General features: G+C 50.2%; 1 protein-coding gene across 2 annotated transcripts in view; it reads left to right on the top strand.

Moving 5' to 3' along the window:
- Positions 1 to 26,907, top strand: part of TSPAN9 (tetraspanin 9) — a 207,221-nt gene that overhangs the window by 1,403 nt on the left and 178,911 nt on the right. The window contains exon 2 of one of the 2 annotated variants that reach the window (XM_030939366.1): positions 4,770 to 4,836. The exons of the other annotated variant lie outside the window; for it this stretch is intronic. The gene's annotated coding sequence lies outside the window, so the exon portion shown is untranslated. The remainder of the gene's footprint in view (positions 1 to 4,769; positions 4,837 to 26,907) is intronic. 2 annotated transcript variants of the gene reach the window in all.

Below are 26,907 nucleotides of genomic sequence, written 5' to 3'. Positions count from 1 at the left end.
TGTTTTTGGTCTGGTTTAATCAGATTTTAATATTGTGGCAGGGTTCTTTGAACCTATGAACAGATATTTAATATTAATAACAACTAGTGTTGATAAAGTAATTTACAGTTGGCCAAGTGTTTCTATGCACATTACATTAGCTGTATATAATTTTATTTAATTCATACATAATCTTGTAAAGTTTGTTACTTTTTTTTGAGACAGAGTCTCACTCTGTTGCCCAGGCTGGAGTGCAGTGGCAGGATCTCAGCTCACTGCAAACTCCGCTGCCCTGGTTCAAGCGATTTTCCTGCCCCAGCCTGCCGAGTAGCTGAGATTCCAGGCGCGTGCCACTACGCCTTCTAATATTTGTATTTTTAGTAGAGACAGGGTTTCGCCATGTTGGCCAGGCTGGTCTCGAATTCCTGACCTCAAGTGATCCACCTGCCTTGGCCTCCCAAAGTGCTGGGGTTATAGGCGTGAGCCACCACACTGGGCGAGGTTTGTAACTTTTAATTGCCGTCTTATAGGTTAGGAATATGATGCTCAGAGAGAATAAATATCTAAGGTCACAAAACTCATTAAGTGAAAGAAGCAAAACTTGAACCCTGGCTTCTGACCTTCCTGCCTTGTGCCTTCTATTCTGCTGTCTGCCTCTGCCCTTCTTCTTTTTTTTTTTTTTGAGACAGGGTTTTGCTTTTGTTGCTCAGGCTGGAGTGCGATGGCACTATCTCGGCTACTGCAACCTCTGCCTCCTGGGTTCAAGCGATTCTCCTGCCTCAGCCTCCCGAGTAGCCGGGATTACAGGCACCCACCACCACACCTGGCTAATTTTTGTATTTTTTGTAGAGAGAGAGTTTCACCATGTTGGCCAGGCTGGTCTCAAACTCGTGACCTCAGGTGATCTGCCTGCCTTGGCCTCCCAAAGTGCTGGGATTACAGGCGTGAGCCACTGCATTCAGCCACTTCTATTTTTTTCACTTTGTTGCCTGGGCTGGAGTGCAGGGATGCAATCAGCTCACTGCAGCCTCCAACTCCTGGACTCAAGTGATCCTCCCGCCTTAGCCTCTCGAGTAGCTGGGACTATAGGTGCAGTCCCCTTGCCCAGATAATTAATTTTTTATTTTTTATGGTAAAGATGGGGTTGTGCCATGTTGCCCAGGCTGGTCTCTAGTCTTGAATTCCTGGCCTCAAGCAGTCCTCCTACCTTGGCCTCCCAAAGTGTTGGGATTACAGGCGTGAGCCACGACGCCCAGCCCCTTTCCTCTATGTTGAGCCTTGTCTTCACCTGGCACCACTTATTTGTGCAACCTTGGACAATTTACCTCCTCTTTCCAACTCTCCGTTTTGGTGGGATATTGGATTAGAAATATTCTAGAGTCTCTTCCAGCATCAGATAATTAACAGTGTAAGATACTAGCAGCCACTCAACCAATTAGGAAGTGAGCTTTATGTAAAAAAATTTAAAATTGTGGTAAAAAACACTGAATGTAAAATCCTTTTTTTTTTTTTTTGAGACGGAGTCTTGCTCTGTTGCTCAGGCTGGAGTGCAGTGGCGTAATCTTGGCTCACTGCAACCTCCGCCTCCTGGGTTCAAGCAGTTCTCTCCCTCAGCCTCCCGAATAGCTGGGATTACAGGCGCCCGCCACCACCCTTGGCTAAATTTTATATATATTTTAGTAGAGATGGGGTTTCACCATGTTGGCCAGGGTGGTCTTGAACTCCTGACCTCGTGATCCACCCGCCTCGGCCTCCCAAAGTGCTGGGATTACAGGCATGAGCCACCGCACCCAGCAAATGTAAAATCTTAAGTGTACATTTTAACCATTTTTAAGTCTACAGTTCAGTAGCATTAAGTATATTTACATTGTTGTGCAACAGAGCTCTAGAAATTAGCTTGTAAAACTGAAGCTTTAATATTCATGAAACAACTGTTTTCCCCTCCTCCCAGCCTCTGGCAGCCACTATTCTGTCTGTTTAGTGTGCTTTATTAAGCTCCTTCTGTGTGCTTCGTAAATGCTGACCTTGAGGAATTAATCTGCAGAGTTGTGGAGAAGCAGCCCAGCTTAGGTGGGAAGCCCTGGGGTGGCTGGAGGGAGTGCCCCTTTGTCACAAGCCTGTAACCCCAGGGCCAGCCAGCACTGTTAAGTGAATGAGTGAGTGGGTTGGGCCTTGGGAGGTGCCCTTACCTCCTTTAGCGTCAGCTCCCTGCTTGCAAAATGAGGATAACAATACCAAGTACTCAGGATGTTGGGAAGGAGCCATGAGCTGATGTATGTGAGGCACATAGCTCAGGGCCTCATACACAGCAGGTGTGCAGTAAACGGTGGCTGTTATTTATAACTTTGTGGAGGAGACTGAACTAATATGCTTGGAACAAGAGAGGACAAGACTTCTTTTCTTCTACTATGAGGGCCCAGCCTGCAGTGGTTGTCATCCTCACTGACTAAGAGGGAGTGGATCTAATCCAGGTGCATTCGCCTGGCATTCAGCATCTTGCCTGTCTAGCCTTATTACCACTCTTCTCCCTCCGGGAACCCTTGGTTCTAGCCAGACTAATCTCCCAGGCATGCTTTGCGCATTCCTTCTTGGCGCCTTAGTTCATCCTCTTCCACCTTTCTGGATAGTTCTTCCATTCTCCTCTTTCAAGACCCTTCTCATGTCTGAGCTCCTTTCAAGACCCTGGCATGCCATCCCAAATGAGCCTGTTTTTCCTGGGAACTCCTATGGCATTTTCTATCTTCATTTTGTTCCTGGCCTTTATAGATTTCCTTGGGTGGTTCTCTGGTGAACTCCACAAACAGTGTATGCGTCACATGTATAAGAGTCTGTGCTGGGCTGGATACTGTGCCTCACATCTGTGATCCCAGTACTTTGGCAAGCTGATGCAGGAAGATCACTTGAGGCCCGGGATTTGAGACCATCCTGGGTAACATAGTGAGGCCTCTGTATCTAAAAAATTATACATATAATGTATATATATATTAGCCAGGTGTGGTGGTACACACTTGTGGACCTATGGACCTATGGTCCCAGCTAGAGGTGGAAGGATCGCTTGAGTTCAGGAGTTCGAGGCTTCAGTGAGCCATGATTGTGTCACTGCACTCCAGGCTGGGTAACAGAGCAAGAATTTTGTCTCTTAAAAAAAAAAAAGTCTGTGCTAAGTTCTGATGCTGCAAAAATAAACAAGATGAACATCCTTATCTTCATGGGGCTTGTTAGCCAGTAAAGAGTTGAGAAATGGGTTCAAAAGATGACAGTTCAAAGGACAAGGTGAATGGCTTCTGAGAGCAGAATGTTATGTGAGCTGAAACAGTTCGGTCACCTTGATTGAGGAGCACCATTTCATGCAGAAGGTGGTGGTGGACATGAACCCGGGAGGGGAGCTTGCATTTCAACAGAAGGAATAAGGATCAGCCTGGGGCTAGGCCCTGAGAAAGTTGGGGTGTGTGAATGGCGCAGGCGGGCCAGGCGTGGGATGTGTGCAGGGAAGCCATGGAGGAGAGGTTGGGCAGGTAGACAACAGCTGTATTGTGGGCGGCCTCAGATCACCAGCCAAGAACTTTATCTGTCCATTCATTCTTCCAAGAGAACTTGAGTGCCCACCATGTGCCAGCATTAAACTGGTGCTGTGGAGACAGCCATCAACCTTGGGAGGCCCTGGGAAGTTTGCAGGTTTTGAGCAAGGGTAACAGAAGCAGGACTGGGCTTAAGGAGGGTGAATCTGGGGTCTGTGAAGAGGGGACGTCATGGTAGGGAGAGTGGCTGGGCACCTGTGAGGAATGGTGAGGAGGCATTGAACTTGAGACATTTTGGAAGTAAGATCAGGATCATTTGTAACTTGATTGGGTGGGGAAGTGAGGAAAGGATGAAGGTGAAGGGGAATTGAAGCTGATTCTGTGCTGGGTGATTGTGAAAATGCAATGCCATTTGCTGTTTCCAGTAGGTATTGTTTCGTCAACTAGATTGCAAGCCCCTTCAGGGCATGGATTCTCACTCCCTCTGATGTTCTCCTTGGCCCTGAATTCACTGCTGTGAGGCACAGAACAGAGTAGGCACGGTGGACCCCTCACATCTCAAGAAATGAATCTTGCACTTTCTACCATCCCAAATTTGTATCCACAGCAATATTTGTTCATGGGCCTGGCTTTCTCCGGAGTCATGTTTCTGCAGAGTCAAATGTTTCCTGCATATATCCTCACACCCCAAGTTAACTGCCCTTTCAGTTTCTGCTGCAGTTTTATTTCTCACTTGGTGGCCATTTTCCACCAAGTTTTTATTGCTCCGTAAGAGTAACTTTGAATGTGGTAGAGATGAAAACAACAAGGTGGCCCGTTCCTTCATATTGACCTCATAGCATATGTGATGCAAACACATCTCAGTAAGTTTACACACTTTTACGTATCTTGAAACTTTGGGTTACTTGTGAGTGGCCAAAATTGTAATGTTAAATCCTTGGATGACAAAGGTCTACCCCAGGGATGCCAAATACATGGTGGGGATTCTGTTACTTCTGTAACTGCCCGTGGCAGACATCACTAATCAATTGCAGCTGTCTTTTCTGCTGGGCCAGGGCTTGGGTTCTGATCGTAATGCCTTGGGTACCCACCAGCAACTGAGTGGCATTAGCATACTGCCTTCCTGTTTGCCATTTCTGGCCTTCTCCATTTGTTGAGTGAGCAGTTTCTTGGTGAGGGATTGCTGCCCCAAAGAGTGGTCCTTGATGGACAGAATTCACCCTACAGTGGCTTCTTACCAAAGTGATGACCTAATTTTTTGCCTTCCTGCAGGAATATCCTGGAACCTTCTTTTATTTGTCAGCAGCCAAGGTGTTTGCAGGAAGTTCAGAGGGAACAGGTCAGTGTTGGTTCGGGTCCATTGTGGGGTAGGGCCTCTGTTATAAACTCCATCTGAAGTCAAGGTCTTTCTTGCTCTTTAACTGTGGGTTGGGGAGGATAGAAGAGGATGCTGACATTTTCTAGTTGTCCTGCCCTGACTCCTGGCTTTGCTTTTCTAAGCTCCTTAAATTGGGCTTTGGGGGCCAGGCAAGAATTATCTCCTCCCCACTGTTTCTGATTGGTGGCTGATGGTACTCTTAGATTCTTTCTTGGCCACCCCATTTGTGTGCAGGAAGCCTAGGGAGAGGCCTGTAACTTCCTGCTTCCTGTCTCCTTCCAGCAGGCTTGGGAGCCAGGGTGGAGGGGCCTCCCACCACAGGCCAGAAGAGAAGCTGCAGGAGTCCTGGCCAATCCTCAGTGCCTCCATTTTGCTATGCCCACCGCCCTCCACCAGGACCCTTACGGGGCCCTCTTCTCTGCTCCTCCAGGCCCCTGAGGGTCTTGCTGATGGTTTATTCATTGTTCTAGCACTTGTGCATCGAGGCTTCCCCTGTGCCAGGCTACAGACCAGGCAGCCAGACAGTGGGGGTAGATGGTGCTGATTCAGGTTCCCTTGGGGTGCTGTTTACTGACCTGGGCCTTTTATATTTATGTGTGTTTGCTCCTGCGGCTTCTCCCTGCTGGTGATACGTAAAATCTTACCTTCCCTGAACCCAATGGTGTAGTCAGTGGAGCAGGGAGAGGGGGCGGAATGGTGCTGGCTGGTGGCTCATCTTGCCAAACATTCTCTTGTCTGTGGGTTCCAGCAGGGGTTATTTGGTGCCCCAAGAGTGGCCAGGAACCTCTTCTCATCCTGCCATGCCTTCACGTTATACTTAGGATGCTGGTACTCACATTTGTCATCATAATCAGACTCAGTTTTAGACCCTTTACAAATATCCACAACCAATTTAACTTAATCAGATGAAGTTATAATTTGAATCTCATTTAACTTTCACAAAGGCCCCGCGGGGTAGCTGTCATGTCCTCTTTTATCAGCGGCAGCAGGTAAGGCCCACACATAGTGTTACCGGGAGCAGGGGCTCCAGCCCAGATTCTATGACTCTGCAGCGCCTGCCTTTTCTAATGCAGACCTGTGACTGTTCTGAGTTCTTCACTGACGCTGGGAATCCGCTCCAGGTCCCTCCCTGAGCCTGCTTGCAGCAGGAATGCCTGAGCTCCCATTTTAAGTCCTCCTCCCGCCTCCCTGGGGCCCGTGTGGGTGTCTGCTTTCATTCTCGCAGCTCTGGGATTTGAGGCACCACCTATCACTGGATGGTGCAGTGCAGCCAGGCACATGGGCTTGGGTGGAGGAAAATTAGAATGGTGAAGGTCAGGTAGCAGCCGTCCAGGTGCAGTGGCCCACGCCTGGAATCCCTGCACTTTGGGAGGCTGAGGCAGGAATTCAAGACCAGACTGGGCAATATAGTGAAACTCTGTCTCTATTAAAAAAGACTGGGCAGCAGAGAAGGAAGGACTTAAGGACAAGGGAATGACCATCTTGCTGTGCAGCATGTGCCCCACATCCTGTGGGGCCTGTTCCTGGTGGGCCCTGCCAGATAGAACTTGGTGAGGGGCTCCCCAGGAGGCCTGTATGGCCTTGGGGAGACACAGATAGCCCCTGACATCAGCAGCTGTGTCTATCCAGATGACTGTCTTTCTTCCGTGCATCTGCGTTGAAACCCAAGTGGGGGAGACGTGAGCAGAGGCCTTGGCAGACAGGACGTTGATCCTCTCAGATGGCTGTGGCCTAGGGAGCTTTGGTTTTGCCATTTCTTCTCATGCTCTGGAGCCATGCTCTGGGATGTTGACCAGTCCTGGGGTGGGAGGTTCTTATTCTGGCCCCTGCTCCTCCCTCTTAACTGCTGTGCGAACTTGGGCAAGTTGATTGCTTTCTTCAGGCCGGTTTCCTCACCCACAAAGTGGCAGGCTGGGTGACCCATTGCCAGGGTTCTTTCTGGCTCTGCTGGAGGTGGTTTCTGAGGTGGTATGAGTTGGGATGCCTGGGTTTTGGCTTCCAGTCCTGGGCCTGCCTTCTGCCTCTGACTAGTGCCTTCTCGGCCTCTGACCTGGAGGTGGATGGAGGAGGAAAGAGTGAAGTTAATGAATAAACTGGAGATCTGACTCCTGATAGGAGCCTGACTGGGGGTGGAGGTTGTTTGTGGAGATGGTCCCCTTCCCTGTGAGTGGCAAGTGGCGGGGTCCTACTGCCTGACTTCTGTCCTGTGCTGAGGGCTCTGCTGTTGCTTTGGTTTTAACTCTCTTTTCCGTGCCCCTGCCTGAGGCAGTGAGGAGTAAGCCTCCAATCCTGGACTCCAGCCCTGCATGTTAATCATTTCAACTTCAATCATAGCCACAGCATAATGAAATGAGAGTATCTGCCTGGAGCAGGTTAGCTTTCAAACCCTCTCCTTGCTCTCAAACCAAGAGCATAACCAGAATTTCAGCCTGAACCAGGAGGGTGCTCTTCAGAATGGAAAGGAGACAGAAGAACCCCTTTGCTGGCATCTGGAGTTGGGAGCATGATCCTCTCTGCATTTCAGCCCAATACTTTGGAGCCAAATGTAGATTTTTTTTGGCCTATTGTTTAGTATTATCTGTGCTTTGATTTAGCACACCCCTTCCGCCCTCTGTTTTCTCTCAGGCTCCCTTACGGTGGATGGCTGGAAATTGATGATACTTTGAATATTCACTCACTTTCTGAGAGTCTTGTGACCATTTCTACTCTCAATGGTCATCATTTTTAGAACATCTGATCTTGTGATAGGAACAGGAAAGAATGGGGTAGAGAGCAGTCCAAGGGGTCTGAAGAGTCAGGAAGCTCAGTAAGTGCCCCCTAAAATCCCCCCACCTGCTGGGGAGGCTTTGCTGTTGTTGCAGGAAGGCTGGAGGGTCTTGTGGCCTTTGGGGTACAGGATCTTGGTGAGGCCTTGGCCTTGGCCTTAGTAGCTTAGGGTTGCTGCTAACTCTTACAGCACGTTTGTGCAAATTTGAAAAATGGCCCTTCTTCAGGTTACAAGCAAAAATTAAAGTGAATACATTATTGTGTAGCCGGAACAAAGTCCAGCTGTGTCTGAGGCAACCACCTTGAGCCCTGGTGGGCAGTGACCCTGGCTGTGTGCACACTTGCGGGCACACCGCCTCCAATCATGGGGTGCACATGTTCCTGGGAACACACACAGTCTGGTCCCTCCCCTTGCAATGTGGGGAATGTGTCAGGTTCAGAGTCAGGGAGAGGGCCTCTGAGGACAGTGAACAGGTGAGGGAAGTGAGCTGGGGTGGGAGGGATTCTCAGAGCCAGACTGAAACACGGTGCAGCCATGCACGTGTGTGTGTGTTAGTGACTGTGTGCACACTTGCCTTACATGTGTGCTGGGTATACTTGCGTGGGTTTATGTGGTAGGGCACTCTGCATTGTTTTGGCAGTTAGTGGAGTGGCCCACGTGTGCACTCTCAACAGATCAGAATAGGCTCACATCTGTAGGCCCAGCACTTTCGGAGGCCAAGGTGGGAGCATTGCTTGAGACCAGCCTGGACAACATAGTGAGATCTCATCTCTAATAAGAATAGAAAAAAAATTAGTCAGGTGTGGTAGTCGGTGTGTGCCTATAGTCCCAGCTACTTGGGAGGCTGAGGCAGAAGGATTGCTTGAGCCCAGAAAGTTGAGGCTGTAAGTCATGATCGCACCACTGCACTCTGGGCTAGGTGACAGAGTGAGACTCTGTCTCAAGAAAAAAAGGGGCTGGGCATGGTGGCTCACACCCGTAATCCCAGCGCTTTGGGAAGCCAAGGCAGGCAAATCATGAGGTCAAGAGTTCGAGATCAGCCTGGCCAACATGGTGAAACTCCATTTCTACTAAAAATACAAAAATTAGCCAGGCTTGGTGGTATGCACCTGTAATAGCAGATACTCGGGAGGCTGAGGCAGGAGAATTGCTTGAACCTGGGAGGCGGAGGTTACAGTGAGCCAAAATCGGCCACTGCACTCCAGCCTGGGCAACACAGCAAGACTCCATCTTGGGGGAAAAAAAATGTCAGTATATACCTGTGATGTGAGTGCCTTCCCGTTAGAAGGCAGGGTAAAATGTGGACACAGTACCTGGAAACCCTGCTGGCAGCCTCTCCTCTGGCCACCTGCCAGTGTGGAGATTGAGGCTTAGGGGCCCGAAGCTCTCTTACAAGCCCTGAGGGCAGTGGTGCCAGGGACAGTAGGAGCAGATCCTGCCTCAGCAAGTCCCCAGCCCCCTCTCAGGGCCAGGCTCTACAGGAGGGCTCAGAGGGGCAGGGGGTCCAGCTGAGTTTGAATGCACTGTGTCTTTCCGGGTGTGTGAACATGCAGAATGACATGTTTTGTTTTAGAAAAAATGAGGTAGAGGTCTGGGCTTGCAATTTTCTACTTGTCTTAATCCTGGGAGATTCTAAACAGCTTTGTTTAAAAACTGGACATACGGATTGCAAAGACCTAAGTGAGGAAGAGCCATTGGGTCCCCCAGGAAAGCAATTAGGTTTGAAGCCAGAGTTTGGATTTGTTTGACCATTTTGAGTGCTGTCTGCAGCATGTGGGACTTGGAGGCGCTTACAGCGTCACCCATAGTGTGAGTCACTCCAAATTAGTAGCCATTTCAAACTGGCTTCCACTGACTTGCTGCTGGGGATGGGTGGGGCTGGGGGGGAAGCTCCAGGCTTGGCTGTCACCCGTCATCCAGGCTGTGGCTGGCAGAGAGGGGAGGGGGCTGGAACAGCCTGTCTTGGCTCTGCCTGCCCCCACTGTTGGCCAGAGAAGCTAGAGCTGGTGGTGACCTGTGTCTGTGAAGGTCTCCTGGATGGAGTACTTCGTGCCCGCAGTGCAGGGAGAACACTGGAAACCATGCAGTTCAGGGCAGGGTTGGTGGAACTTTTTCTTGGCATCGATGGAGAAACTCAGAGGGCATCAGCCTGGGCCTTGAGGGAGGGCTGGGATTTAGGGAGGGAAGGGAAGGGTCTCTGAGGGCTTGTGGTGCTGGCCAGGAGCTTGGTTGGGGTGGGATCAGGTGTGGCCTGCAGGAGAGGGTGAGCTGTTCCCTCTGGGGCACCTGGCATGCTGCTCGGAGCAGCTCAGGCGCAGGAGGCTGGCGGTGAGAGCCAGTGTTGGTCTTTGAACAGTGGAATGACAGGATGAAAAGGGGCATTATAGGCCGGGCGCGGTGGCTCATGCCTGTAATCCCAGCACTTTGGGAAGCTGAGCGGCAGATCACGAGGTCAGGAGATTGAGACCATCCTGGCTAGCACAGTGAAACCCCGTCTGTACTCAAAATACAAAAAATTAGCCAGGTGTGGTGGCGGGTGCCTGTAGTCCCAGCTATTCGGGGCGGCTGAGGCAGGAGAATGGGATGAACCTGGGAGGTGGAGCTTGCAGTGAGCCGAGATCGCGCCACTGCACTCCAGCCTGGGCAACAGAGCGAGACTCCTTCTCAAAAAAAAAAAGAAAAGGGACATTATAGGGAAAATTAGATTGTAGCAGAATTCAAGGTTTTTTTTTTTTTTTTTTTTTTTTTTTTTTTTTTGAGACGGAGTCTTGCTCTGTCACCCAGGCTGCAGTGCAGTGGCGCAATCTCAGCTCACTGCAACCTCTGACTCCCTGGTTCAAGTGATTCTCCTGCCTCAGCCTCCTGAGTAGCTGGGATTACAGGCACGTGCCACCGTGCCCAGCTAATTTTTGTATTTTTTTTTTTTTTTTTGAGACGGAGTCTCGCTCTGTCGCCCAGGCTGGAGTGACGTGGCACAGTCTCGGCTCACTGCAAGCTCTGCCTCCCGGGTTCACGCCATTCTCCTGCCTCAGCCTCCCCAGCAGCTGGGACTACAGGTACCCGCCACCACACCCAGCTAATTTTTTTTGTATTTTTTGTATTTTTAGTAGAGATGGGGTTTTACCATGTTGGCCAGGATGGTCTTGATCTCCTGACCTTGTGATCCACCCGCCTTGGCTTCCCAAAGTGCTGGGATTACAGGTGTGAGCCATTGCGCCTGGTCTCAAGGTGAATTTTTTTTTAAAAAGCATCCTTTTGGCTGGGTGTGGTAGCTCATGCCTGTAATCCCAGCACTCTGGGGGACCGAGGTGGGAGGATCAGTTGAGCTCAGGAGTTTGAGACCAGCTTGGGCAACATAGCAAGACCCTGACTCTATAAAAGATTAAAAAGCGTAGCCAGGCATGCGCACCTGTGGTCCCAGCCACTCGGGAGGCTGAGGTGGGAGGGTTCAGGAGGTTGAGGCTACAGTGAGCTGGGATCACACCCCTGTACTCCAGCCTGGACAACAGAGTGAGATCCTGTCTCAAAATAAATAAACAAATAAATAAAATAAAAAAGCATCCTTTTTTGTTGCCAAATAATAACTCATTATAATATCCAAACATTACATAAATTATAGAAAAGGAAAATCTCCCCTAATCCTACGTGTCTGAGATAATCACTGTTCATACTTTGGTTTGTATTATTTCCAGATATTTCTGTGATAGGCTAGCATCCAGCCCTCTACCTATTTATCTTCTATATTTCCATAAACAGAATTGAATTCAACTTACTGTTTTGCCCCTTGTTTAGGCATCTTTTCACATCGGTGCATTCAGAACAACCTCATTCTTTTCCATAGTTGCACAGATTTGGCGAAGGGATTTTGTTCCATTCATTACTGAGATCTATGCTGCATAGACCACCCCAGAATATAGTGGATTAACACAAACACCGTTTTCTTTGCTTCTAGTTCTATGGGTTAGCCTTTTGGGCTGGCCTCTGCGGTCTTGCCTGGGCTTATTAATGCGGTAGCAGTCAGCTGGTGGCTCTGTAGACCCTGGACAGTCCAGCGGAGCTTCACTCATGTATCTGGTGATTGGTGCTGGCTGTCAGCTGGGCTTCTCCCGTGCTGCGTGGTTTCTCACTGTCAAGGAAACTAGCCTTTCGGGTGAAAACAGTCTACAAGACCTCTTACCGTCTAGGCCCTGAAACCTCACACACACAATGTCTGTTGATTGCTGGTAAAAGCAAGTCATGGGACCAGCAGAACTCCGGGGTGGGCAGACTCTACCTCTTGGTGGGAAGGCTGGCCATGGCACAAGTAAGATATATGTGTTCCAGGCGGGAGGATGTAGACATGCGATCCTTCCCTGTGCCCAGAACCATGAGGAATAGACCCCACAGATCTTTGGAAGATAGTGCAAACCCCTTCTCCTCCCAGCTCACTGTTCATCCCCAGACGGGTCATCCAGAGAAACTGGCAGACACTTGATCTTCATGCTGGGCGTCCTTTGAAGTAGAGTCAGTGTGTTGCGTGTGTGCACACGGCTAGCGCTGGCAGAGGTTTGGGCTTTGTAGTAGACAAACTGTCTCCTGCCCTATGGCTCTGAGAGCTGCAGAAGTCAAACCTTCCTGCCCTCTGCAAGCTGCCAAGAGCTTGTCTTCTTGGTACTCCCTGCTAATTTTCATGGCACCTGTGAGAAATGTGTCGGTGAGCGACAGGCCTTTAACGAAGCTCGTCCGGTCTTCCAGGCGCAGGTCTCTGCTGTGATTTTATTCATTCGTTGGCCCAACAGCCCTGCTCCAGGCTTCCTCCCCATCCCTTCATAACCGCGGATGTGAAATGCGAGGGCCCAGACCTACGTGGTGCACAGACGTCACTTTTCCTTCTCAGGCAACTCACAATGGACTCGACGCTGACTTCCCACAGGTGTTCGTGTTTCTATGTCGTTTTCTCATCACCTGCCTTAGTGGCTGTTCCCTTCCTGTGAAATGTTACCAGTGGCAGGGAGGCAGGAGGAGGCAGGGGAAGAGCCAGCGATGGGTCATTAACGAATCCTCAAACCCCAGCTTAGAGGATGCTGCAGTGGAGCTGCTGGTGGAAAAGTTCTCCCCAGCGCCAATCGTTCATCAAACTTACCTCTCCCCGGAGATCTGAGGCTGGACCTGATGAAATGCACTTTCCCGTGCAGCAGTGTTCTTTTGCCTGTCAACTGCTGGGTGGTTTTTGCATTCATCAAATAAAACAAAGGCAGAGTGGGCTTTCGTGTTTGAAATCCCCTTGGTGTTTTATTGTCTCCCTGCTCCCCCTTGGCAGCTTTTAGTAAAGACATGTTTTGTAGCTGAAAAGGTTCACTGTGAAAGCGTCCTGCACCCCCACAACTCAGCCTCTGGGCTGGCCTCCTCAGCTGTGCTGTGGGAAAGGAGCTGCTGAAGACTGTGTTGGAGGAGGGAGCACGGCCTGGCACCGCGGCACCCTTGGGAGCTCCCCAATGCCTCTGGGTGACTGGGGGGTGCCAGCATGGTGCTCCTGTTGCAGGGTTAATGAACTGATCAGCTCACAGGTTTCATATTAATCAGTGCTCAGTGTTGACAAAAACATGCAATGCTGACTCTGCAAACCTTTGAGAAATCTGGCATCACGGACAAGAAAAGAAACCTCAGCAACTGCTTTTGGCCAAAGAATTGGAAAAAACTGGATAGCGCTCCTCAGCCTGCTCCAACTGAGGGCTTGCTAGCTTGAGGCCTGTAGCAGGTAAATTCCCCAGAAGCAGAGACCTGCGAGGCCCTCACTGACTCCTTACTTCTCTGCTCAGGTCCCCACTCCACCCCTCCGTTACTTGTTCTCCATGGCTGTGAGGATGGATTCAAACTCCCGCATGCTCAAGTCATACTGTCGGTGAACCATTAAGTCGTTATTGGGCGCTTTGATTCCTCAAGGGTCTGAGGTATCTTTTGGCCCAGGTGCTCTGTGTGCTAGAGCTTTAGCCAAGTGTAAAGTTAGGTCAGTCCCCAGCTCTTTCTGCTCATGGCTACGCATGTCTATTTCTGTTTTACCCAGGTCCCTCGTAGTTCCCGAGAGCCCAGTCCTGCAGGACCTATGACACCAGGAGTGGGCTCTGAAGGCAGCAAGCCAAGTAGGAAGGGGTAAGATTGCTACAGATACAGCCAGAGTCCCCTGTGGAGGACCCAGAGGAGATGCCTGCCTTGACTCCGCAGGGAGCTGGCACTGCTGTATGGCCACACCTAATCTGACATAAAAAGTGACGCTACCCACGTTCATCATCCGCCTTACCCACTGGTTATCCAAACGGATCTCAGTTGTTCGGAACCTTGAATGTCCCTGTAAGGATAAGGATGCTCCTTCCCTGAGGATGCTCAGTGGACTCCCTGGGCTCTGAGGATTGTTCTGCAGGAGCACAGTTGCAACATCTTTGGAACAGGTGTGTGGCTTTCCCAGAGAGGCCATAGTCGACTGGCTGAGAGGGAGGTTAGAAATGAGTAGGCAGGGCCGGGCGCGGTGGCTCACACCTGTAATCCCAGCACTTTGGGAGGCTGAGGCGGGTGGATCACGAGGTCAGGAGATCGAGACCATCCTGGCTACACAGGTGAAACCCCGTCTCTACTAAAAATATAAAACATTAGCCAGGCATAGTGGCGGGTGCCTGTAGTCCCAGCTACCCAGGAGGCTGAGGCAGGAGAATGGCATGAACCTGGGAGGCAGAGCTTGCAGTGAGCCGAGACCGCACCACTGCACTCCAGCCTGGGTGACAGAGCAAGACTCCGTCTCAAAAAAAAAAAAAAAAAAAAAAAGAAAGAAATGAGTAGGCAGGCCTCCCTGCCACCATGCCCAGGACTGGGGGAACTGGCGAGTGCTTTGAGCCTGCCCTTGGCCTGGACGCTGCAGGCTGAGCCTCTTGCTGCAAGGAGCTCCCATTGTGATGTTCAGATTGAACCTGGAACGTGGAAGACATTCAGAGTCCTGGAGTTGACCTGAATCGTACACATTATGTTCTCTGGGAATACTTTTGGGGCCGCTGGCCTTTGGGATGCTGACACTAATTGCAGGACACACTTAGGCCAAGAAGGGAAGCCACGGAACTGCCCCCAGTTCTGGGAGATGGGCTGGCAGTCTGGTTTCCTGGGCCCACCTTGCAGCTGGCTTTGGTTGTGCTGTGCCCATCAGCCGAAGTAGATGGACTTGAACCTGTCTTTGGGGGCCAGGTGTTGGGGGCAGTAGGGGTCTTGAGTGTGAGCCCCCATCCTGATTCTGGGGCAAGGGAGAAGGTGAATTTGACCACAGGGAGAAAATTGGAGAGGCAGGGTCTGGTCTCCACCTCACCCATAAAAGCTAGTGAGTCTCTGAGCACCCTCAGGGCAGTGGGGAGGGCATCAGCTGCCGTTCCTGACTCTGCTGCAGAATGTAGATGGGGGCTGGAGGCTGCGTCATGCCACCCCCAACCCAGTCACGAGTTTCTCTTGCAGGGAACAGAGTGATCTAATGGAGCCCTCATTAGAAGAGTGCCTGACACAGAGCAGGCCTTAACAGATATTTATGGATGGGAGACAGGAAGGGGATAGTGAGTTACAGCTATGGAAAGAAAGTCAACTGGGCCAATCACAGTTTGAGGGATTGATGGAAAGACCCCATGCTACCTTAAAATGCCTCTTCACTAGCTTGACCAGCCGGCGGAACCCCTGCCATTAGATATGTGTTCTTTTGGAGGCTCTTTGGTTTTCAAGAGTCTTCTCTTGATTTGCTTTGTTTTGTTGTTAATTTGTATTTATTTATTTATTTTTAGAGACAGGGTCTCGCTCTGTCCTGCACACTGGAGTGCAGTAGCACGATAATAGCTCACTGCAGCCTCCAACTCCTCGGCTCAAGCAATCCTCCTGCCACAGCCCCCTGAGTCGTTGGGACCACAGGTGTGCACCACCATGACTGACTAATTATTATTTATTTGTAGAGATGGGGTCATACTATGTTGCCCAGGCTGGTCTTGAACTTCTGGCCTTAAGGGATTCTTCTGCTTCTGCCTCCCAAAGTGTTGGGATTACAGGCATGAGTGAGCCACCACGCCCAGCCCAGGAGTCTTCTCTTAAAATGCCACAGCCTCTTGGAGAGGCATCCTGTTTCTAGTGGTGGCAGAAGATCAGCGTGGCCTTTTGGAGATGAAATCTAAGAGGTCAGGTCAAGCCACCCCCAGATTCCTGCTTTCTTTCCGTACCTTCCCAACATTGTCTCTAGAGGAGTCACTCCCAAACCTTTTCTTTCTGTGGAAACTGCAGCAGAATAGAAGACTCCAGGGACCTCCCCACACCTCTCCAAGAAAATTATTGCCGAGCAGTCCTCATAGGCATGCATAGGATGATGGCGTGGCTTTAAAGAAACACCTAAGAGAATATCTGTTGTTTTGGGTGGTTGTTTTAAATCAATTATCTTGTTGTTGTTGTTGTTTTGAGATGGAGTTCTACCCTTGCTGCCCAGGCTGGAGTGCGGTGGTGCAATCTCGGCTCACCGCAACCTCCGCTCCTGGGTTCAAGTGATTCTCCTGCCTCAGCCTCCTGAGTAGCTGGGATTACAGGTGGCTGCCCCACACCCAGCTAATTTTGTAGTTTTAGCAGAGACGAGTTTTCTCCATGTTGGTCAGGCTGGTCTCGAGCTCCTGACCTCAGGTGATCCGCCAGCCTCAGCCTCCTAAAGTACTGGGATTACAGGTGTGAGCCACCACACCCGGCAAAAATCAATAATCTTTGATACATTCTTGATTTGAGTCAGGAACTAAATCATGGATACTGCCACATCCTAAACCCAGTGCTGTAGGGACTGGTCTGTGCACCCTGGTATTTCTGAGACCTTGCAGCTGCCTCCACCTCCTGATTCCCCATGACTCTAGGGTCTGCGCTGCCTGCTAGACAACTGACTTACTGGCATGGGACTTCTGCAGCCTCACTGGCATTCTTAGAGACGGGCATTTCTAACGTCTCTCCTAAGTATCTCTTGTACATTGTCTCTTTATTCCTCCTGAAGAGCAGAGGCCTTGGTTTTCCATTCACCTGTGCTTTCCCTGTTTTCTCATTGCCTGGTACCTGGTGGACACACAAATATTTTTTGAATGAATTAATGAATACTGCACTTGTGATCTAAGAGATGTGTCCCTAATCTCGTCCATTTCCCCAGAACACTTAGAACACTTGCTTGCTTTAAAACCACCCATCTTCATATGGCACGGGTTTTAAACATCTCAGAAGAGGCAGTGAGGATCTTTTTTTTTGTTGAGACGGGGTCTTGCTCTGTTGCCCAGGCTGGAGTTCAGTGGCGGGATCTCAGTTCACTGCAAGCTCCGCCTCCCGGGTTCACGCCATTCTCCTGCCTCAGCCTCCCGAGTAGCTGGGACTATAGGCGCCCACCACCACACTGGGCTAATTTTTTGTATTTTTATTAGAGACAGGGTTTCACTGTGTTAGCCAGGATGGTCTCGATCTCCTGACCTTGTGATCTGCCCGCCTTGGCCTCCCAAAGTGCTGGGATTACAGAGGATCTTTCTTAAGTCAGGAGCTCCTTTGTTAAAGTGTCCATGGCTCTGGGAGGGGAGTTATGCTGCCTTTCCCAAAGGAGGTGGCGAGGGAAGAGGAGGCCACTGCTCAGAATTTCACGGCAGAGGATACCGAGGCTGTCTTTCCTTGGGTGTCTGGGCAGTTGAGCAGAGGAGGCTGGAGCCAGGCTTTCTGGGTTGTGACCCAGATTCTGTCGTTTCTCTCCCCCTCCCATGCCTGCTCCCGTCTTCGTCAGCTCGACCCAGGGTCACCTCAGAGCTCCCAGCAGAGTCTGTGGGCAGCTTTGGAGGAAAACATGCACCCAAAATGGCCAAATCCGTGAGGACTTGAGAGAGGCACGTGTGTGGCTATTTTGGGTTTGGTGGGCTGAGCTCAGATCTCTCTGGCATTCCTGGCCACTGGCTTCTGAGAATTGACCAGAATGGAAGGATGATAAAAAGCGAGGCTCCAGGAGCAGCGCAGGAATTTGCTCATTCTTAATCTCTGGGAGGAGGTGCTCACCCCAGAACCCACAAGGAGGATGGGGCTGAGGGAAGGGACTATGGCGGGGAGGGGGCAGGGGAAGAAAGGGAAAGTTCAAGACAATTTCCTCTTCCTCTTCTGTGGCTTCCTGGAGGAGGGGTGGCAAGTACAGTGCTGGCCCAGGGCCAATCTGATAAGGGAGCAGGACTTAGAGCCCAGAGGAATGGCCCCCCACTCCCCCACCCAAATCCATGCCTCTGGGGGAGTTGCCTGGTAACTGCGATGGTGCGTCAGCCTCTCTGCCTCTCTGAATGTCTCTTTCAATTTCTCTGTCCTTCTTCCACATCAGGCTAGGGACAGCTCTGGCCTCAAATGCTTGGGGAGTCCTCATCTCTTTCTCCCTTCCCCAGAGTCAGGCAGAGAAGCCCCTTTCACTCAGTGCACATGAGGGAGATGTGTTAGCACCTCCTCCGTGGAAGTTCAGGAGCTCACTGATGCCAGGATCTGTCTTTGCCCCTGAGGAGCTAGTGTGAACATGTGGAGACCTGCATGTGTACATGTGTACCGATGCAGGACGTCGGCCAAAACGGTGTAGAGTGCCGGAGTGCAGCCGTAAGTGACAGGCAGAGCGGGTCAGTGGGAAGAGCTGCCCACTGGGAGTCAGGGCCCCCAGCCGGCCTGGGGCAAGTCATGTCGTTTCTTGGTGCCTCAGATTTTTTCCATCTGTCAAGTGAAGGTTTTATGATCCCTGAAGTGGCTTAAGAATTACCTGATTCCAGGAGTTGTGGGGAGACGAACCTTAAAGATGGGTAGAATGTTTTCGTTGCCTCTGTCTTTGTTCCAAATGGGGTCCACCCTTGGACCCATCTCAGCTGGGTTGTTCCCATGAAGAGGGGGCAGGCTGAGGGCTCAGGTGTTACACTTGGATCCCAGACCTCGCTTCTGTTCTCTGGACCCTCCTGTTAGGAAAACTGCCAAATTTGCCTTTAGGTTCAGAAAATCAATTGCACCTGTCTAGAACAAGATGTGTCTAGAACAAGGTGGTTCATCCTTGGCGTGCAAGTGAGGGCTGAGTGACTACATGAGACCCACAGAGCCTGCTGGGGACTGACATCTGCTCCCATCCAGCCTTGTTCTCTACTTAGAGTCACTTTGTCCGTATTGTTTCTGTAATGCCAAATTGCTTGTAGCTCTTTCTTCCTTTCCCAATCATGAAGTTTCATTTTTCATTGTTCTCAGGGTGATCTACCTTGCTTGAAATGCTTCCTGGGTATGGCATTGTTTTCTCTCTCTCTCTCACTCTTTTTTTTTTTTTTTTGCGGGGGGAATGGAGTCTCACTCTGTTGCCCAGCCTGGAGTGCAGTGGAGTAATCCCACCTCACTGCAACCTCAGCCTCCTGGGTTCAAGTGATTCTCATACCTCAACCTCCTGAGTAGCTATGTGACTACAGGTGTGCATCACCACGCCCGGCTAATTTTTGTGTTTTTAGTAAAGATGGGGTTTCACCATGTTGGCCAGGCTAGTCTCGAACTCCTGACCTCAGGTGATCCACCTGCCTTGGCCCTCCAAAGTGCTGGGATTACATGATGTCTGGCCTGTTTTATCTCTTAACTGCATTGTTTTAGCAAATTTGAAAATTTGCTCAACTGTTGTTTAAGTATTTTTCTGTCTCCACTTCTCTCGCCTTTCTTTCTGGTACCCCAGTTATATGAATATTTGACTGTTTGATATGGTCCTATAGGTTGCTGATGTTGTGATTTTTTTCAGTATTTTTTCCTTCTGTGCTTCATTTTGAATAGTTTCTATTGCTATGTCTTCAAGTGCACTGATCTTCTGCAGTGGGTAATCTCATGTTAGATAATTCCTGCTAGTGTATTTTTCATTTCTTTTCTTTTTTTTTTTTTTGAGACAGAGTCTCGCTCTGCCACCCAGGCTGGAGTGTAGTGGCCAGATCTCAGCTCACTGCAAGCTCCACCTCCTGGGTTTACGCCATTCTCGTGCCTCAGCCTCCCGAGTAGCTGGGACTACAGGCGCCCGCCACCTCGCCCGGCTAGTTTTTTGTATTTTTAGCAGAGACGGGGTTTCACCGTGTTAGCCAGGATGGTCTCGATCTCCTGACCTCGTGATCCGCCCGTCTCGGCCTCCCAAAGTGCTGGGATTACAGGCTTGAGCCACCGCGCCCGGCCTGTATTTTTCATTTCTGACGTTGTGTTTTCCATCTCTAGACATTCCATTTGAGTGTTTGTTGTATCTCTGTCTCATCATGTTGATGTTTTCCTCTGCATTCTTGAGCTTTGGAGCGTACTTATAATACTTGTTTTTTTCGTCTTTGTCTACCAGTTTCATCATCTCTGTCATTTTTGGGTTTGTTCTATTGATTGATTTTTCTGTTTATGATTTTTCTCCTCCATGTTTTTCTGCTTCTTTGAATGTCTACTAATTTTTAATTGGATGCCACATCCTATAATTGTAATGTTGATGGGTATTAGGTTTTGTTATATTTCCTTGAATAGTGTTGGGCTTTATTCTGGCATTCATTGAAATTACTTGGGCTCAGGTTCATACATTTGGGGTTTGCTGTTAAGCTCTGTTAGGGTAGATGCAGACCAGCCTTTTGTCTAGGGCTCATTTAGCCTCACTGCTGAGGCAACACCCTTCTGAGGATTCTACCGAATATGCTGTGTTTTGAGGTCTGTCCACTCTTGCCGGTGGGAATGTGAACTCTTTCTGGCCCTGTGTGTGCTCCGCAGATTGTTGGGCCTGTTGCTTTCCAGGGGTTCTTTTCTCAGTCTTGTGGATTTCACCCCACTGGGGTGCAGATCAGCCAGAGAGTCCGGGTACTCTTCTGCACGTCTCCCCGCACTCTCTCTGTGCTGTCCTCTCCTCTCTGGTATTCTGCCCTAAGAACTCGAATTCCTATCTCCTCAACTTGGTGAGACCTCTGGACTCCGTTTGGATTCCTGCTGTCTGAACTGCTGCCTGGAAGCTGCCTGCAGGAGATAAGCTGGACGATCAAAGGACTTGCCTGTTTTCTTCCATTCTTCTGTCAGGAATTGCAGTCCTGTGTTGCCTGTTGTCCAATGTCTGAAGTAGTTTCGTGTGTTCTGTCCAATTTTTTGGTTGTTTTAGGTAGGAGGGTAAGTCCAGACCCTGTGGCTTCACCAGGGCTCTCCCAGGGAGTCTTGCATTATTATTATTATTATTATTATTATTATTATTATTTGGAGTCTCGCTCTGTCACCCAGGCTGGAGTGCAGTGGTGCGATCTCGGCTCACTGCAAGCTCCGCCTCCTGGGTTCACGCCATTCTCCTGCCTCAGCCTCCCGAGTAGCTGGGACTACAGGCGCCCGCCATCTCGCCCGGCTAGTTTTTTGTATTTTTTTTTTTTAGTAGAGACGGGGTTTCACCGTGTTAGCCAGGATGGTCTCGATCTCCTGACCTCGTGATCCACCCGTCTCGGCCTCCCAAAGTGCTGGGATTACAGGCTTGAGCCACCGCGCCCGGCCGAGTCCTGCATTATTTTAAGACTCACCCCAGGCATCACCTGCACCTGCATCCTTCTGCACTGGGATGGGTGCCTCTAGGAGACACTCCTACAAGAACCCATAAGCAGCATGTTCTTTTCCCCTTCCTTAATGTATCTTGTTTTGTTGTTGTCTCTCTAAGTTGGCTGTGTCTTTGAGTGCAAAGATGACATGGCGTCTTTCTCATCACCCCTTGTACCTAGCTCAGTTCTAGGTGGCCCATGTTTGTTGATTGAACAAATAAATGAGAATAAATGGAAGACAATATAAGTGAACCATGCTTCATGGTTACTAAGAAGAACATTACCATCCTGGATGTGGAGCTTGGCTCCCTGGAGCTCAGATCACATCTTGTGGCATTGGGTTTACTTCATTCTGCTTGGGGCATTGGCAAGTCTGAAGTCATCTGGAGGAGGGTGACTGGGAGAGTGGAAACTGCACTCCATAGGAATTGGATGAAGGATTTTGGAATGTTCATTTTGTTGGGAAATTGTCTTTTATGGAGTGCTATTGAAGGTGGGCATAATAACAGTTTTCCAACATGTGTGGGAGTGAGTACTAAACCTAGGACCCTTGGTGAAGGATTCTAGGCTATTAGATTTGGGTCTAGGTCCAGGAAGAACTTTCTAAAAATTGAACCATCCAGCAGAGAAATGGGTGCCTTGAAGATAGTGAGCTCCTCATTGCTGGGATTTAAGCCAAACCCATGTCTGTTGCTTAGGGATGCTGTGTTTGGAGTTGTAAAGTTAACCATGATGTTGCATGAGATGATCTCTTAGATGCCACTCTGCACAATTTCGAATCTTGCTCTGAGCCCCATGATTCATCCTCTGGCAGCCTCCCATCCCCAGCCTACATATACATCCAGAAAACACACCTGGAATGTGCTCCTTACTACTGTTTTATGAAACAAGCACCCCCTCTTTCCTGCCTAAAGTGGGTTTCTTCTCGGGCCTCGCGGACTGGCTGCCGCCACCCCTGGGCAGTGTCTGTGCTCATCTCCATCCTTCTGACTTCGGCCTGACTGGCACCCCATTGATCTGGGCCAGCCCCTTCTGTCAGTACCTTGTCTCACTGTCTCCTGTGTCTGGAGACACAGTGCCTTTGAGACAGAGGATGGCTCTGGTTAGCCCATTGTTCTGCCTGCTCCCTGGTGGCTGGGAGGCTCCCAGTGAAGGCTGCAGCCCTTCCAGTGCTCAGGAATATGGCTCTGAATGGATACTGTCACCCTTGGCCTGTTTGTCTGCTCCTTTCTCTGGGTCTCATGTCTCTTCCCCTAGGGTTTTTCTTTTCCTTGGACTGGAAGCTCCTGAGGAGGTATCACCCCACTGGGTTGAGGATGGTTTGCTGCACATTGTAGAGGCTCAGTTAGTAGTGATGCTGGCAGAATTCTTGAGAGAGTCTTTCATGCACCTGCTCTTTACCCCTGCTTTTTTTTTTTTTGAGCTGGGACCTCATTCTGTTGCCCAGGCTGGACTACAGTAGTGTGATCATGACTCACTGCAACTTCTGACTCCTGGGTTCAAGAGATCCTTCTGCCTCAGCCTCCTAAGTAGCTGGGACTGCAAGCCTAGGGTGCCATCATGCCCTGCCAGTATTTTTTTATTTTTTTGTAGAGGTGGAGTCTTGCTATTTTGCCCAGACTGGTCTCGAACTCCTGGCCTGAAGTGATTCTCTTGCCTTGGCTCCCAAAGTGCTGGGGTTACAGGTATAAGCTGCTTAGCCTGGCCAAGGAGGAATTTTTTTTTTTTTGAGACGGAGTCTCGCTCTGTCTCCCAGGCTGGAGTGCAGTGATGCGATCTCGGCTCACTGCAAGCTCCACCTCCCGGGTTCACGCCATTCTCGTGCCTCAGCCTCCCAAGTAGCTGGGACTATAGGCGCCCGCCACCACGCCCGGCTCATTTTGTGTTTTTGTATTTTTAGTAGAGACAGGGTTTCACCGTGTTAGCCAGCATGGTCTCGATCTCCTGACCTCGTGATCTGCCCGCCTTGGCCTCCCACAGTGCTGGGATTACAGGCATGAGCACTGCGCCCGGCCTCCTAAAGTGCTGGGATTACAGGCATGAGCCACCGTGCCCGGCCCCAAGGAGGAATGTTTTTTGAGAGCTGCTGCACAGCATGGTGACTACAGTAACTAATAACATGTTGCATATTCCAAAATTGGATCTGGAACAGAGGTCACTTAACCCATATTCGTGGTCTGAGTGAGTGAGCTCCCGAGGACATCCCAGTGTCCAGGTGGCCAGGACAGTGTTCCCCCCAACCTGCCCATTTTTTGAATGAGGAAGATGAGTTCACGAGGTGAAGCCATGTGCTCCAGGCCACTTGCTGTGAGGTGGGAGAGCCTATCTAGAAACCTACATGTTCTGCGTCCTAGTTTCCAGCTGGTTCCATTGGGGGGTGTCAAGACAGTAATAAAAGCAATGATATAATCACAGTCAGCATTGACCAAGTACGTTCTGTCGTGATGTACAGAGTTTTGTCCTACTTCTTAAAATGCACTCACTGAAAAGAGATTTCCTGAGCCTGTTCTCCATTCCCCTTGGCTGCCGTCACCAGTTCCTGCCTCAGAATACACTTGCCCTCGATGTGACTATGATGAAAATGTATTTACTATTTTTTGTCGGCCTTATCCATGGTAGCTGTTGTCTGCATGCTGTTTTAGGTCAACTAATATTTTACTGAGGATTTTTATGTTGGTTATCTTTCCATCCTCGCGTGCTTATCTGTGTGGGATTTGCTCACTTACGCTTTTGCTGAACACTGATTGAGCACTTATGGTGTGCAGGCAGGCTCTAGGAACCAGAGACTCAGTGGTGAATCGGACTGGATGTGCCCACCTGGGGACCTCAAACCTGACAGCTGGCTTCCCAAGGCAGGAGCTGCGTCTCTGTGACTCTCTCTGTGGTTTCCTCTCCGCACTCAGGGCCCCTAAACTGGGACTGCAAGTTGGCCTGGGGGATGCTGCTGGGAGAAATCGTTTTGGGGGTCTTTGTTTCTGTAGGGCTGCCCACCATGCCATGCATGAACATGTATTCCTAGACACTGCTCCTGTTTTCTGTTGGCCGTGATCTTGAGAAGCAACTGGGATGAGGCAGCCACCAGCCTCAAAGGACTGGCACCTGGAGAGTGGGAAAGTGGGCTGAGGGCTTGTGTTTCTGGTCCCAGCCTCTGCTTGGTTCATGTTAAGTGTCCTAAGCCTCATCCCACAAATATTTGAAGGGCTCCTCTGGCCAAGCACTGCTCCAGGCGCTGGGGCTGCAGGAGCGAGGAAAAATCCCTGCCCTCAAGAGCTCATATGTTGGTGGAGGAGACAGACAATGAAAACTGGTGTATATCAGGAGGTGGCAAATGCCATGGAGGACAGTAAAGTGGGCGGGACGGGAGGATGAGGCGGGGTCAGGACGCCATGAAGGCCTTACCGAGGAGGTGGCATTTAAGGAGAGACTGGAAGACGGGGAGGGAGTGAACCTGTGAACATCTTGTGGGGGTGCCTCCTGGGGCAGCAGGAGCAGGAGGTGGGAGCACTTGAGGCCTGTTCAAGGCTGGTACAGCTGAAGGGGAGTGAGCAAGGGGAAGGTCATGGGATTTGAATTATCTAGGGCCATCTTAGGGGCTTTAGCTCTTATGGCAGGAGAGATGGATGCCATGGAGGGCTTTGAGCAAAGGAGTGGGAGAGCTGGCATATATTTCAAAAGGATTGCTGTGGCTGCTAGGAAGAGAATCAGCTAAGAGACAGTAGCAGTACTAATAACTGTTTGTTTTTTTTTCAATTGTTGTTGTTTTAAGGTAGGGTCTCACTCTGTCACCCAGGCTGGAGTCCAGTGGCATCATCATGGCTCACTGAAGCCTAAACTCTTGGGTTCAAAAGATCCTCCCACCTCAGCCTCCTGAATAGCTGGGACTATAGGCATGTACCACCACGCCTGGTTAATTTTTGTATTTTTTGTAGAAATGGGGGTCTTGCTATGTTGCCCAGGTTGGTTTCGAACTCCTGGGCTCAAGCGTTCCTCCTGCCTCGGCCTCCCAAAGTGCTGGGATTATAGGCGTGAGCCATCGCGTCTGGCCTCTTAAACTGTTAGCTACCAAGTGCTTATCGTGTGCCTGGCTCAGTGCAGACTCTTTTTGTGGACACCTCATTTAATCTTCCCGGCAACTTTGTCTCCAATTTACTTAGCAAGAAGTTCAGAGAAAGTAACCATTTTGTCCAAGGATACAGAGCTAAAAGGTGGTGCAGCCAGCTGTCAGCTTAGGTCAGTCAGGTTCCAAAGGTTGTGCCCTGGACTCTTGTCCATATTTCCAGAGCAAAAGGACCGGTCATTTAGGACAACAGTGGACAGGCGTGTGGGGGTGATGGGCAGGGGGACCCTGTGCCTGTTCTTTGGCTGCTCTCAGGCTTTCAGCTGGTCACCCTGGAAGAGGGATGAGGGGCAGGCCCTCTCCTTTCACTCACTTGTGTGGTGGAAGGAAAAGCAAATTGTTTCCAGATGAGGGGAGGCTGCCTGGGGAGTGGAATTTGCGTCCCGTCTGCGCAAGGCAGCCTCTCAGGGCCTACAGGACCCTGTGTCTTTGTGTTCAGACAAGCCCTGCTGTGTAGAGGCCTGAGCTTTCTGCTGCCGACTGGGGCTCAGCGCCCCGAGGCAGGCAGATGGAGGAGTGCTGCAGATGTGCCGTCTTCTCCCAGGGGAGAGAACCTCCTTCTGTTTCCGAGTGAAGTCTGGGCCAAAATGCCCCGTATTTTACCTATCCCTTTCCTTCCAAGTAGTTCAGATCACTTTCAGAACGTCACTTCCATAATCCTTATATTTATCGCTCCCTGAGGAAGTAAGGTTTTTTTTCCTTGTTTTTTTTTTTTTTTTTTTTTTAAAGCTACAGGCTGGAAAAATTGGGGTCAGAGAGTGAGGCTGGGGTGGAGTAAGGCAGGGAACCCAGGAGCCCAGGCATTTGTGCAGCTTGCCTTGAGAGAGACAGGGAGGGAAGAGGCAAGCTGAGTGGGAAACAGGGGCTTCTGAATTTGGGGTGGTTCCTTTTCTGTTAACCACATGCTTTGGTGTCTGAATCCTGGTGGGGTGAGGGTCCCTGCCCTACCTAGTAGTTGTCTCAAGGAGTGAACATGCCCCTGGGGGCCTAGGACCTGCTTTGCAATTTAATTTTTGTATTTTTTGTAGAAATGGGGGCCCAGGTTGGTTTCGAACTCCTGGGCTCAAGCATTCCTCCTGCCTCAGCCTCCCAAAGTGCTGGGATTACAGGCACACACACACACACGCTTACGGACACGCTCATGTTCTCAGGTGTGCTTGGTCACATCCACACTCATCACCGCCTCCCTTACCCTCCCGTACTCATTCATATGTGCAGTGCACACACTCAGATGCCCGCTCACCCCTCACCCACTCCATCCTTACCCCATGTGCACCTACACATAGCATGCACACTTGCTCTTGCACACACACACACACACATGCCTGCCCATGCTGTGGCTCTCACACACACGTTTGTATGTTTGCTTAGTTCACCTGTGCATATACCCACCTATCCCCACAGGGAGGTGTGTGGGGGACACATGTCAGAGACGGGCACCAACAGCTGGCAGCTGACTTGGCATGGGAGTTTCTGACAGTGGTGGGGTCCCCACAATAATGGCTTTTAGCCTACCACGCCCTGTTCCTCAGTTTACCCCTCTTGTATAATGAAGAAGAGAGAGAGCTTAGAGAGACTGAGGCCATAGGAGACACAGG

The sequence above is a fragment of the Rhinopithecus roxellana genome, chromosome 10, assembly GCF_007565055.1.
Source record: "Rhinopithecus roxellana isolate Shanxi Qingling chromosome 10, ASM756505v1, whole genome shotgun sequence".
Classification (NCBI taxonomy): domain Eukaryota; kingdom Metazoa; phylum Chordata; class Mammalia; order Primates; family Cercopithecidae; genus Rhinopithecus; species Rhinopithecus roxellana.
The sequence above is the reverse complement of the archived record's forward strand: the minus strand, read 5'-3'. Positions and strand labels throughout refer to the sequence as shown.